Consider the following 14,660-nt stretch of genomic DNA (forward strand, 5'->3'; position numbering starts at 1 on the left):
GTCGCGCCGTGAAACACTTGTGTATAGGCGCGTTATAAATGCCATATCATATCATAGCACTTTTATCGGATAAACTCTGACGTGCTGCTAGCAAAAATGTCTTTCAGGGTAATCTGCAGATTCGCTTCAACATGGCGGCATGTTCTAGCTCACCCGCCCTCATTTTGAGAGCACGTCACTCACGTGACTTTTAAACCAAGAAAACTTGTCTTGCACTGGAGAGGAATCTATTTCAGCGACCCCATTGATCATGCTAGGGTTCTTAATATTATCTTTTTGTTCTTGGATAAAGAACTCGAAAAACCTACACTCGGTTAAAACTCTGGTGCTATGCACCCCAAATTCTAGCCTCAGGGCATCGCCGGAGGTACTAGGGGAAAGGCCAGACATCTTCCTTAAAAACTGGTTTTGGATATATTCCAGACTCGAACTGTTGGAGTAGCCCCAGATTCCACTACGATATAGTACTATAGAGGAATACATTTTGGCCTCTAGTACTTTTAGACATTTCCCAAGTCTTTTACTGCCAAACTGAGTGACAAAATCTCCATCAAAACGCTCCAACTCGCTCCGAAAACCACCCACATCACCTCTACGACACCCGCTCAGCAAGCACCTCCACATTCAACTTCTTCATAGTTTCCACAGCTGAAGTGACCAAATCCATCCAAGCTCTCAAACCTTCCAACTGCAGGGGACACATATGCCCAGCCAATATCATCAAAATCTGTGCCACCACCCTGGCCCTCACCATCGCTGACTTTATTAATGCCTCATTCTCTTGCAACTCCTTTCCCACTTGCCTTAAAACAGCCAGCATCACACCGTTCCTCAAGAAACCAACCTTGGATCCCACCAACTACGGCCACATCACCAGGGTCCCCTTCCTCCTGTAAATTCTACATCGAATGGCCTACTCCCAGGTACAAGCATTCCTTGAACAGCATCATCTATTAGGGTTTCGTCAATCAGGATTCAGATCAAAGCACAGCACAGAAACAACCCTCCCTGACCTAAAAATCCAACTAGACAGCATGAGAGGCTCCAGCCATCTGTCATCTTGTTCCTTCTTGACCTATCAGCAGCGTTCAGCATGGTCGACCACGACATTTTATGCCAACAACTATCCACCAAGTGCTACTTCCCAAACAACGCTGCCCAGTAGATAAGGTCCTTCCTAAGCGACCGCACTTCCAGAGTGTATTCTGGATACACTGCTGCCGACCCAATCCCTCTCCTACTTTCAGTACCGCAAAGCTTCTGCCTCTCACCCACTCTCTACAACATTTATACTAAACCCCTATTTGATCACCTCGACCACCTTACTATCCCCTACACCAGTTTCGCGGATAATGCTCAGATCCTTCTGCACATCACAGGCAATTACACTGCTCACTCTCATACTTTTGTTCTCTACGTCCTTGAAGCATCTCTTGTGCTAGATGGAATTACCACTAAAGCTCTCAGACCAAATAACTGGACAGACTTAGAAAATATGGCCAAATACTACTTTATTCTCAGTTTAATGAAGCGGGCCGAACTTATGAACAATGGACTGATGCTCGCACACTCACAAACAAACTTGATTATACAAAGGTTATATACCCCAACATGCGTCATCTATGACATCATCCTACGTGGAAAACTATAAAACCTGTTGAGGGGAAAGATTGGTTAGGTGAACACATGTAGCTATGGTATGCATAGGGGTTAGTACTTCATTGGCTACCCCCTTATCTGTAGGGCACACCTTGAACTACCTCTAAATACGTATAATAGTGATTATAGCAGAGAGAATGGCAGCCGATTGGTCTATGCAACATTGCAAATATGTGTTACGTACATGGCCTATCCGCCTGCCTCCCTTTGTGCTTTGCAATTATTCCTTAAAAATAGCACGTTGGTCCCAGTCCAACATAGACTACTCTTTATTCTGCACACAAAACGGTTTCTACAATGTCTCCTGACCCTGCATAGCCTGGTCTGTCTCTGATGTAGCTGGATTGAATCTTAACATGAGCCGACATACATTTTCTTATTATCCTTGCCACATTATATTTTCCTCTATAGCAAGCTTTTATATGTCTCATCTACGTTGCATTACTGTGTATTTACACTTATTGATCAGCACGTTCCTTCATCTTCTTTGTATATGATTACTTTATCATTTTGTACGTTTCTCTTGTTACTGCAGTTACATCGTTATTCTTAAGTATTTTCATATTGTTTCTGTATGTCCTCGTATCACTCCCTCATGACATCACTCTGCCCGCGTCAGATTTCACTCAGCACTACATGAGGTCCAATGGTGAACGCTGACACCCTTTCACTGTTTCAGTACAAGGGTACATTCGGTATGGTTACCTGAGTGCATATTGTCTCTCATGCACTCAGTGTGGTATAGGGACAACACATGGGGTCCCACATGCAGCTCTTCCCCTGCTGTTCCAGTATAATGGCCGTGAGGGGGCAGGAGCTAGGGAAAAGGCATCCACCTGCCCCTCTACACTATCAACCACTTCTACAGCATTATCCAAATCTGGATGGCCTCCCATAACCTCTATAAAGAACCAAAAGGAAGAGGTCACATGGATAAGTACTATAATTATTTAGGTACTCATGTCATAGAATAGATGTGGAGAAAAAGGAAAAGGTTCAGTCAGGTAATCAATTGTAACTTCATATTTTAATATTCATCAAAAACATTATAAAAATACATAGTACATTTGTATAATATCAACCTTAAAAATCATTTGGTTAAACATTAGTGCAGCAAATTTGTATCACTAAATTTCATTAAGTGATAAAACTGCTATTGCAAAAAGTACTGCAGCAATAAAAGTGCTAAGTGCCAAAGTGCTATATGCCAACTGTAAATACAAAATAGTATGGTATCGTTAACATTACAGTTTCGGCGACAAAATGCTGACTAGTTCACTCAAATGAACAGGTGGTCGCCTTCATTAGGGCGCACTCTAGAGTACAAATCACATTGGAACATGCTGGTGTAAAAAAATTAACCTTTTTTTTTAAATATTAACATAGTTCATAAGAAACCCAGTAGATTCAGGGATAGAAAACATTGAGTTGTTCCAAACTTGATTGTAGATCTCCAATCTAGTAGAAGCATCAACCCATAGTAAAAGATAATGTAAATAGAAAAAAAGGGGAGAAAAAGGAAGAGAAATAAACTAAATTAGAATAAAAACACTGACTGAACCTCTTACAAATCTATGCATCTAAACAGACTATCATTGTGAAGCAAAAACATGTTCACATAGATTAATCCGTATGTGGCGCGAAAAATAATTATTGTGAAAACGCAGCCCAACAAGAGAGCAGATGCGAACCAATTAACATCTGTAGAGACAAAAGAAAGTGGAGTAAGAGATTTAAATCTATTGTCTCAAACTTCTACACTAATGCACGACAATAACTGACCCACGCAATGCACAATTACTATGCCTCACCAATAGTACTGACCTCAAAATTGGAGTGTTTCCAAATTTACAGCAAGAGGCAGTGGACGGCTGTTAAGCTGAATGGGATCCCAGTTGTAAAGATTTGAGAATAAGGAAGAATAGGCTGGGCTGTCCCTTTAATAAGGAGGCCTAATATAAAGAGAACAAAAAACAAGCCAAAACTATATAAATATAGATATCTTAATCAAAGCAGCAACTTGCCGCAAAGAACATTGTCAGCGGCCCCACATTCCACCTGAGCAAATGCGGACAGAATTTCTACTACCCAGAAGTCTGCAACCAAGTACTGAAGTGCATGGAAGCTACTGTAAAGACAGCTACTGACGGTATTGTTTGAAACTGTTGCCAAAACGCCGTCCTATAGGAGTGCGTCATAGAAATCCCAGTTTTTAGTTGCAATAAACAAACCAATGCTCGTTGTTAGAATAGTGCTGAAAATGTCAGCTAAACTCACTCCAGAAGGAGTGTGTTTTGTAATGTTAAGTCTGTGTTCCATAGGAGGATTTAGTTCTACCCCTCTAATTTCGCCAAGAGAATACTAGCATAAACACTTGCATCTCAAAGTAGGCTTACCTTCTGCTGTTGCATAGCCCGGACCCGTGTAGCTATCTGTCTGCTAATTACGCAGAAGCATGCAGATTCATGCCGCGACCGCAAAAGCTCTTTAGACGCACGCGAGTATAGAAATTGAAATGGGACTGCTAATACCGCGGAAGCGAGCAGATTCATGCCGCGACCGCAAATAGCTTTTTTTAAAAGCAGGCGAGTGTAAAAATTGAAGTAGGACTGCGCACATAAAACCTAATGCGATGGACACTAAAAAGGGACTCAACCACGGACAGAGAACCTAAAGTCTAATTCAATAGACACGAAGAAAGGACAGTGAGCTTTTTTAAATGCACGCGAATGTTAGACCTGGAATGGGCCTGTGCACTAAGATCTAATTCGATAAACACTGCAAAAGGACTCAACCACGGGCAAGGAGCATGAAATTTGGTTCAATAAATGCCAAAAGAGGACTGAGTCACGGGCCAAGGGCACTCAAAGGAATCAATGGCCTCAAAGCCAAACTGTATAAAATACAAATTAGGCAACATTATTTTTAGGAGTTCCCTTAGCTCCTGGCACATGCAAAAATCCAGTCAAGGGGGTAAACGCTACAAAAACCTAACACCACCAAACTACAGGCTTAGCCAATGTATTTTTGAAGTCTTCATTTCAAACAGGTATATACGATCATGAAGCCTAAACTTTAAATCAAGTTTAGTTCTATGGCACACAATGTAGCCATTCCTCTTGGCGGTTGAGCTCTGTCTCATAACTGGCAGTGTTGTACATCCACCACTGTTCTCTTTGAGCCAACCGGGCTGCTGTATTATTGGCATCAGTACCCAAAACTTTTTCCAAGACACACCATTTAAGGTTAATGCAGGTATGATTGTTTTCCAAAAAATGAGAAGCCAGCGGAGCTGTAATAATTTTATTCTGTATCTTGGATTTGTGTTCACTGATTCTTAGTTTAATAGGCCTAGATGTTTTTCCAATGTATGTTTTGGCGCATGGGCAAAATATGACATAGATGACATTTTTGGTATTACACGTAGTGTGGTGGTTAAGAAACCATTTTTTGCCATTGATCATGATTGTAGTGCCCGTAATAGAAGATGCACACTGGCTACAAAAACCACATGGAAAGTGGCCTATAATAGGTTTGGCCCTCCACAGACTCTGGAGAGTGTTCTGTTTAGGTGCAATGCCTGACCTATCCGCTTTAGTAAGCCAATTTTTCAAATGTTTTCCTTTTTTAAAGGCATAGATAGGGCTTGCAAGATCTGAATTATTCAGCTGGAGCAGGTGCCAATGTTTCATAATACTTTGTTTAATCTTATGGTGTGTGTTGAATGTCATGGCACAACTATCTGTTCTTTGGTGATATTTTTGCGTATGGGCTTATCCAATAAGGTCTCGCGATGTTGACATCTGGCCTTTTTCCGGGACCGTCTAAGTAAATGAGTAGGATAGCCCCGTTGCTGGAGTCTATCTTGAATGATGTTGGCCTGTATTTTGTAATCCTCAACTTTAGAACAGTTCCGTTTGGCCCTAAGGAACTGTCCATAAGGAATACTCTTACGCAATGATTCAGAATGGAAACTATCGAATCTCAAGATGGTATTGTGATCTGTTTCCTTACGGTACAGGTCAACAATTAAATGTCCCCCGCCATCTTGGATTAAAAGATCCAAGAATGGCAAGGACGAACTGTTGACTGACATAGTAAATTTGAGATTGGCGTCCATGGTATTGAGCCATGAAAGAAACTGCAGATGGTTTGCTTTGGTTTTATCCGATATGATGATATCATCATCAATATAGCGCTTATAGATTTTAATGGCACTTCTAAAGGAGTTGATGTTAGACAGAATACACTTTCTTTCAAAGTTCCACATAAAGAGGGTAGCGTAATTGGGGGCAAAGGCTGCCCCCATCGCTGTTCCCTTCACTTGCAGATAGTAAGTGGACTTGAAACAGAAATAATTTCGTGTTAAAGCTATTTCCAGCAGGTCTATTAGTATTTCACTAGGGACTTGTTGGATCCCTGGGCGCAATTCCAAAAATTCTTTCATAACCTGCAAAGATTCCCTTTGAGGTATGTTGGAATATAATGATTCTACATCTAGAGTCATTAATATATCTGTATTTGGATCAAAGGGAAGACCCTCTAAGTGCTTGATTGCGTCTGTAGTATCGGATAGATACGTTTCAGTGGATGCAGCCAGTTGTTTAAGAAAGTAATCCAGAAATTGCCCTATCGGTTCTAGGATGGAACCACACAGGGAAACCATAGGGCGTCCCGGTGGATTAGCCAAGTCTTTGTGTATTTTGGGGAGTATATAAATAAGTGGGGTCCTAGACCCCTTGATTGTAAGGAACCGGAATTCCTTGTCATTAATAGTTTCCCCATCTCGTGCACGTAATGCAACTGCCAAGATTTGAGCTCTGATACTATCAGTGGGATCGCCCTGCAATTTGCAATACAGTTCTGGATTATCTAACTGGCGTATGACTTCGTTGTCATATTGATCAGAATCCATAACCACTACCCTCCACCCTTATCTGCTTGTTTAATAACAATGGCCGGGTCAGACTTAAGTTCTTGAAGGCTGGCCCAATCTTGTTTACTAAAGTTAAAGCACAGTCCCTGGCTCTTTTCCTTAGATGTATTATAAATGGAATTAAAGTCCCTAAGGACCGCCTTCTCAAAGACTGCTGTCTCATCTGAGACCATTTGAAGGGTGGGTGTAAATGTAGATTGACATTTGAGGGGTGTGTGGAGATCATTGTCATCATCATCCGATGCATGGTTGCCATGCCAAAAAAGTCTCGTAATCGTATTTTACGAAATAAACTACGTAACTCTATCTCTACTTCCATTTTGGAGGGATTTTTCATGGGGACAAAAGAAAGCCCTTTTTCCAAAACTCGAGTCTCATGCTCATTTAAGTGTCTCTTAGAGATGTTGCATACCGATGATGGTTGAATTACCTTCAGTATGTCCGTCTCCTGGTTTCGAAATAGTTTGGTAATGGGGGATCCCTTGCTCTGGAGGAGGAAAAGGGAGGTTCGGTGGTGGAAAAGGAGTGTGCGGCCCTTGGGGGCAAAATTTGCCTGCCGTGTATAGTTTTGGTACTGCCAATGGGGCCTGCCTCAACCCCTTTTGTAACCTCTGTTCCAATTACGACCCCTGTTTCCTCGAAAATTCTTAACAGGGTATGATCCACTACCATCAGATGATGTATCAGAAAAGGAGACCTTCTTTTGTGAAGAATGGGAACTATAATGTGGATTGTTAGGGTCACGCCAGTGGCCCAGGCCCTGTTAATCAGTAGACAACTATGGATAAGCCACTTCTTTAGAGAAGGCTTGAATGTCTTTCTTCAATTTGTCCATCTTTTTACTAGTAGTGATTTTAACAAAATCCTTGGTATGTTTCTCTATAAGTTCCAATTTCTCCTTTATATTGATGATAGTAGTGTCAAGAGCAAATAACGTTTCTGCCTTGTCTATTTCATCTCCAATAATAGAACTCTTTTTAAGGGCAGTGTTGATCGTCAACAACATCCAGTCGTGACTACATTTAGTCGCGACTCCTGAAAAAAGTGTTTTGTATTCCTCGTCGTCTATGAATAGACAGGGCTCATTCCTGACCAGGAGGCCTTGTGGAATAATGTTCTTTTTTAAATATTCTGTTAGTAGGTGGCTATGCATTTCTGTTCGAAATTTTTTCTTTTTTAATTTAAGAATACTATCACTAGTAATCGTGAGGCCATCTACTGAATTGCCAGAACCCTCAATGCCATCAAAAAATGATGGGACATTGATGGCCTCTGCCAATTGTTCTTGACTAAAAGAAACGCTATCCGCGGCTGCCATAATCAATGTGCAATTAAAGAGTCGATTTTTCACAAGGTAGGGGCCAAGCAACATACATATACCTGGAGTATTGGACTGCCGTGCAAACTAGGTAAATACTCTAAGTTAAGTTTCAAACTCTAAATTTAAAAAAACCCATGCAATAAACTTGCACTGAAAATGGATAAAAGGAAATGGGTGTCCCCTATTCCATGGACCTCGGGAGCAAGATACATAAAGAACCGAAAGGAAGAGGTCACATGGATACATACTATAATTATTTAGGTACTCATGTCATAGAATAGATGTGGAGAAAAAGGGAAAGGTTCAGTCAGGTAATCAATTGTAACTTCATATTTTAATATTCATCTAAAACATTATAAAAATACAAAGTACATTTGTATTAAAAATCATTTGGTTAAACATTAGTGCAGCAAATTTGTATCACTAAATTTCATTAAGTGATAAAACTGCTATTGCAAAAAGTACTGCAGGCAATAAAAGTGCTAAGTGCCAAAGTGTTATATGCCAACTGTAAATACAAAATACATAGTTCATAGGAAACCCAGTACATTCCAGAGATAGAAAACATTGAGTTGTTCCAAACTTGATTGTAGATCTTCAATCTAGTAGAAGCATCAACCCATAGTAAAAGCATTAAAAAGATGATAATGTAAATAGAAAAAAGGGGAGAAAAAGAAAGAGAAATGAACAAAATTAGAATAAAAACACTGACTGAACCTCTTACAAATCTACGCATCTAAACAGAGATAAACAGACTATCATTGTGAAGCAAAAACATGTTCACATAGATTAATCCGTATGTGGCGCGAAAAATCATTATTTTGAAAATGCAGCCCAACAAGAGAGCAGATGCGAACCAATTAACATCTGTAGAGACAAAAGAAATTGGAGTAAGAGATGTAAATCTATTGTCTCAAACTTCTACACTAATGCACGACAATAACTGCCCCACGCAATGCACGATTACTATGCCTCACCAACAGTACTGACCTCAAAATATAGGGTGTTTCCAAATTTACAGCAAGAGGCAGTGGACGGCTGTTAAGCTGAATGGGATCCCAGTTGTAAAGATCTGAGGATAAGGAAGAATAGGCTGGGCTGTCCCTTTAATAAGGAGGCCTAATATAAAGAGAACAAAAAACAAGCCAAAACTATATAAATATAGATATCTTAATCAAAGCAGCAACCTGCCGCAAAGAACATTGTCAGCGGCCCCACATTCCACCTGAGCAAATGCGGACAGAATTTCTACTACCCAGAAGTCTGCAACCAAGTACTGAAGTGCATGGAAGCTACTGTAAAGACAGCTACTGACGGTATTGTTTGAAACTGTTGCCAAAACGCCGTCCTATAGGAGTGCGTCATAGAAATCCCAGTTTTTAGTTGCAAAAAACAAACAAATGCTTGTTGTTAGAATAGTGCGGAAAATGTCAGCTAAACTCACTCCAGAAGGACACCCCTGCAATCCCTGCTCCCAAAAATCCCCCAAAATTATCCCCCCCAAAATATCCCCTATGGCCGTTCCAGACGACCATATATACAGCCATATTTTTGGTGGAGATAATATGTAGTGATACCCTTTTTTCATGGTGAAATCCGAGGTATAACGGTCGGCCCAGGATCAACGGACCTTCACCGAAGTTTCGGCATACATACATTGGGTTATCCCTTCTGGGACCCCAAGCCTTTTCAGATTCTGCCATAAAGCAGTCTAATTAAGTGAATCAAATGCTTTGGCAAAATCCGAGAATATAACAAACACACGCCCGCCCCTGATCTTAACATATTTCTCGACAATTGTGTTGCACGAAGCCCTGGTCAATCGTACCAACTCCCTTCCTAACACCCGCTTGCATGTCTGGGAGGATTCTGTTAACAATTACCCTCTCCTCAACCCTTAAATAGACACATTTTGAGAAGATTTTGCAAGTGGCATCAACAAGTGGAAGGGAACAGTAACATTGGGGGTCGCCACTTGATACTTTCTTAAAAAGCAGAAGTATCAATCTCCTTTTCCATGATGCAGGGGGCACCTCTACACAGGGACAATTGTATTAAATTCCCCCTGCTAAGCTAAGAGAGGGGGACCTCACTCGGGCAACCATTGAAAAATCTTGAATCCGGCCCTGAAGGCTTTTCCTCCTTAGCTGTTATCAGGGAAGCTGCAATCACATGTGCTGTAAAAACAATACTTTCACCCTCCTGGTTATTCTTCCATAACGTAGAGGGGTCATGTGTTGCTTATTTGAATAAAATACCGTTAAAATGGGATTCCCAGACCATGGGCGAGATTGCACTTGCACCCCCCATTTCCAGTACCATTGAAACTCTTGCCCGTGAATTTCCAGAACCCCTTCATGTTATTTTCTTAGACTGTTTTACACAACAGATCCCATTGTTTTTCAATGAAAGTGAATTAACTTCTCTTTTAACAGACTGCTTTCAATGTGCTTGATTGTGATTCTGTGTGCAGCTTCTGCTTTGCCACAGTGCCACTGAGAGGACATTCCATCAGGAATTCCCAAATGGACAGGAATGCAGGGACGCTCAGCCACACTGCCACAGAGAGGACACTCCACCAGGAAACGCCAAAGGGCTGACAGGAGTGCAGGGGTGCTCAGCCACACTGCCAAAGGGAGGACACTCCACCAGGAAACGCCAAAGGGCTGACAGGAGTGCAGGGGTGCTCAGCCACACTGCCACAGGGAGGACACTCCGCCAGGAAACGCCAAAGGGCTGACAGGAGTGCAGGGACGCTCTGCCACGCTGCCACAGGGAGGACACTCCACCAGGAAACGCCAAAGGGCTGACAGGAGTGCAGGGACGCTCTGCCACGCTGCCACAGGGAGGACACTCCACCAGGAAACGCCAAAGGACTGACAGGGGTGCAGGGGAGCTCAGCCACGCTGCCACAGGGAGGACACTCCACCAGGAAACGCCAAAAGGCTGAGAGGAGTGCAGGGACGCTCTGCCACGCTGCCACAGGGAGGACACTCCACCAGGAAACACCAAAGGGCTGACAGGAGTGCAGGGACGCTCAGCCACACTGCCACAGGGAGGACACTCCACCAGGAAACGCCAAAGGGCTCACAGGAGTGCAGGGACGCTTAGCCACAATGCCACAGGGCGGACACTCCACCAGGAAACGCCAAAGGCCTGATAGGAGTGCAGGGACGCTCAGCCACACTGCTGCGCAGAGGACATTCCACCAGGATGATACCAATGGACTAACAGGAGTGTAGACAGCCTTAGCTACAATTAGAGGACATTCCATCAGGAATCCCCAAATGGACAGGAGTGCAGGGACTCTCAGCCATCACGCCAAAGGGAGGACACTCCACCAGAAAACGCCAAAGGGCTGACAGGAGTGCAGGGACGCTCAGCCACATTGCCAGAGCGAGTGCCTTCTACCAGGAATCCCTGGAAGGGTCCCCAGAAGTGCAGAGGCCCTCAGCTACGCCACCAAGGAGAGGACATTCCAAAGGGAAGCACCAATGGCTTACAGGAGTGGCGCGACAAAGCCACACTGCCACAGAGATGACATTATATCAGGAAGTCCCCAATGGACTCACAGGAGGGCGGAACCCTTAGCCACACTGTCACAGGGTGGATATTCCACCAGGCATCCCCATAAATGTTCACAGGAGGGCAGGGAGGCTCAACCACGCTGCTGCGGAGAGGACATTCCACCAGGATGATACCAATGAACTCACAGGAGTGCAGAGATCTTTAGCCACAATTAGAGGACATTTCATCAGGAATCACCCAATAGGCTCACGGGCAGGGGTGTTGCTAGGTCTGCAAAAGACCCGGGGCTACGCTGATGTCAGAACTGTCGGGACTCGGGGCTAGCTAGCCTTTTGGTTGTAGCTCCTGAGATTCTATCCAGGGCTACAACCAAAAGACCAGGGGCTATAGCCCTCTTAGCCCCCCTAGCAACGCCTCTGCTCACGGGCGTGCACAGACGTCTTCAGCCACACGTCCACGTAGAGGAATTTCGAATGGGTGCCCCGATAGGACTAGTGGGAGAGCCAATGCACTCTGGCACGCTGCCATATAAGCCATTACACTAGGAAGCACACAATGGGCCACAGGAAGAACCTCCTGGAGTACATTTCACATTGAAGCCCCACCCCACAAGGACTCCGCTGCCCATTGGAACGCAGAGATCCCCCAGGCACACTGCCACAGAGAGCTTGCTAAACTGCCATTAAGCGAGGACAATGCATTAGGAAATGTCTGCAAGGATTGCAACCACAAGAGCGCAGACACATCCTGCCACCGTGAGGATCTACCACCAGGAAGTGGCCCATGGAAGTGATGCGCGCGACTGCCGAGGCTGCCTGCCACATCCCCAAATAGGATAGTTCTCTGGGGAGCACCTGTTAGATTATAATACCCCAAAGACCCATTCCACACAAACTAAATCCCACCCGCACAAGCTCTGTGGATTATGACAGCCACTGCAGTGCAGATAAAGGACCCCATGCTCTGTGGATTATGACAGCCACTGCAGTGCAGATAAAGGACCCCATGCTCTGTGGATTATGACAGCCACTGCAGTGCCGATAAAGGGCCCCATGCAACAGTCAGAGAAAGGACATCTCAATATAAAAAAGTGATATTATTAAAGCCTCGGATATCCATATGCACGCAGAGGTCCCACGCCAACCTGAAACAATATGTATTTCCTGATGCCAAAAAGCGCTTCCCAAATATATTACAACTGTCTTAATTTACTACTCTAACTCCAGTCCCAGAATATTTGGGGAAAGTGCAGGTTGGTGGTCTGGGTGCATTTAGGAATGAATATCATTTCAAAACCGGAGACTATCTCTAGATATCCTACCCCTGACTTGATAGCCAGTGGAATCTCCACACTTTGACAGTGTCTAGCTGAAATTCTGTGGGTTTAGATTCCTTAGCACTTCCTAGTGGACTGAGGTGACACCCGCCTAAATCCAGCTAGACATGGCCAAAGTGAGGACATTCCACTGGGTAGCAACACAAGGGCGGGGAAGGAATTGGGCTGGAGCAAGACGGAGCTGCGCTCCTGCAAAACGTGCCTTGCAGAAGTACCATTCTAAGAAGACCCAAGACCCACGGTGGTTATTTTTCTGTTCCCAAAATGCACTTTGTTTTTATGCAAAGCAGCCAGCATCCTATATTCAGGGCACCCACATGATTGGTCACGTGCGCAGTCCTGCCCACGGCACCGCCAATCTGCGCTCCGCCCCCACTGTGCTCATGAAAGTGGGGATTGGGGGAGGGGGTTTCCCTCAGCGAATGTTGTCCATTTCCAGCACTGCGCAGGGGTGTTATACTCCTGGGTTACAGAGAGCACTTACCCACATTGTTCCCGAAAGGACCGTGCGTTACTAAATGCTGGATAAACATGGCACTCAGGGGAACGGGGAGTGCCTCTCCACTTAGCGGACAGCCCACTAACAAGTACCCACTGCACCCCGAAACCCCTTTGAACGCTGCACTCGGTCAGTCAGGTTCAGCCACATTTCTGGGATGGACGTTTTTTGCGAAGGCATTTGGCTCTGGAGTCACAGGTTTGAAGGCGACTTCCGGTATGTCAGACATGAGAGGAGGCCTCCCCATGGCGGTTCCCTGCACATCATCTTGAAGTTATTCGAGAAATTCCACCGCAGAGCAATACATCGGGATTACGCTCCTCTCTTAAGTACCCCGGTTATTTGCCGTTTCCTTGCCAGCATGAAAGAGGCCTACTAGGTCAAGAAACTCTTCCTGTTTTGGGGGTAAACTCCCTCCCCCGGTATGCATAAAATTAGAGCGCAATTTTTCTCTGCCCAGTTGTGCTTTTAGAGACCGTGGAAAGATAGGGACCGACAATTAAACCGAGGGGGCGGTGGGCTCGGAATGTGCCGCCCCGATGCAATAACACAACCTGGAATGCAGTGTCAAGGATTCACACCGACTTCTAAAGTCACATTAAACGCCTCCGACTTGAAATGCAGAAATTGCCATTTTTACCCAGGTAGGTGGCCAGCAAATCGTAATGCTTTGCCTAATCTAAAAAGAGCACACCTGCTTGAGAGTTTGACAATGAATCCTAAATGTCTGTTCTATTAGTGTCTGTGGGAGGAAGGGAAGCACACCCCTTGTCAGAATCAGCAGCATTACTATTTGGGAAGCCTAATTTCTCGGAACACGTGTTTTCACACTGCCTGGCTCCACAACCCTGCGCGCAGCCGATATATAGCGCTAAGATTAGTGGAACAGAGACGCAAAATGGACGGAAATACGTACACATGCAGACTGGAAGGGTAGTATCCCCAATATTCAACATTTATCCTGTGCACCATTTCTATAAACTTCCACCACAAAGGGAATGGTTTCTTACCACTTAGCGGGTGTAAATATTGTGCAACTCAATGGTACTCATGTTACCAAACTGCCAAATTAAAGGCTTAAATCGGCTGTTCCGCGATTCCAACCTGCGGGGCACACACAACCCATGGCCAAATAGATGCCTGTGTTGCGCTCCAAAGTATACAACTCAATTCCAATATAATTGTCACTGCTTTTGCCAACCTCCTGCTCCAAAAGTCATTAGAACTCGCAGATGAAGTCTAAGATGTTTATATGGGAAGGATAGCACAGGGGCAACGTGCTGGTCTTGGAAGCAAGACCACACAAAGCAACAGAGGCTCTAATCGCAGATCCACACTTAGAAACAAACTCAGGTACGGTATTAATAAAAAGCCAATTAGA

The sequence above is a fragment of the Ambystoma mexicanum genome, chromosome 9, assembly GCF_040938575.1.
Source record: "Ambystoma mexicanum isolate Mex_15411 chromosome 9, UKY_AmexF1_1, whole genome shotgun sequence".
Taxonomy (NCBI): Eukaryota; Metazoa; Chordata; class Amphibia; order Caudata; family Ambystomatidae; genus Ambystoma; species Ambystoma mexicanum.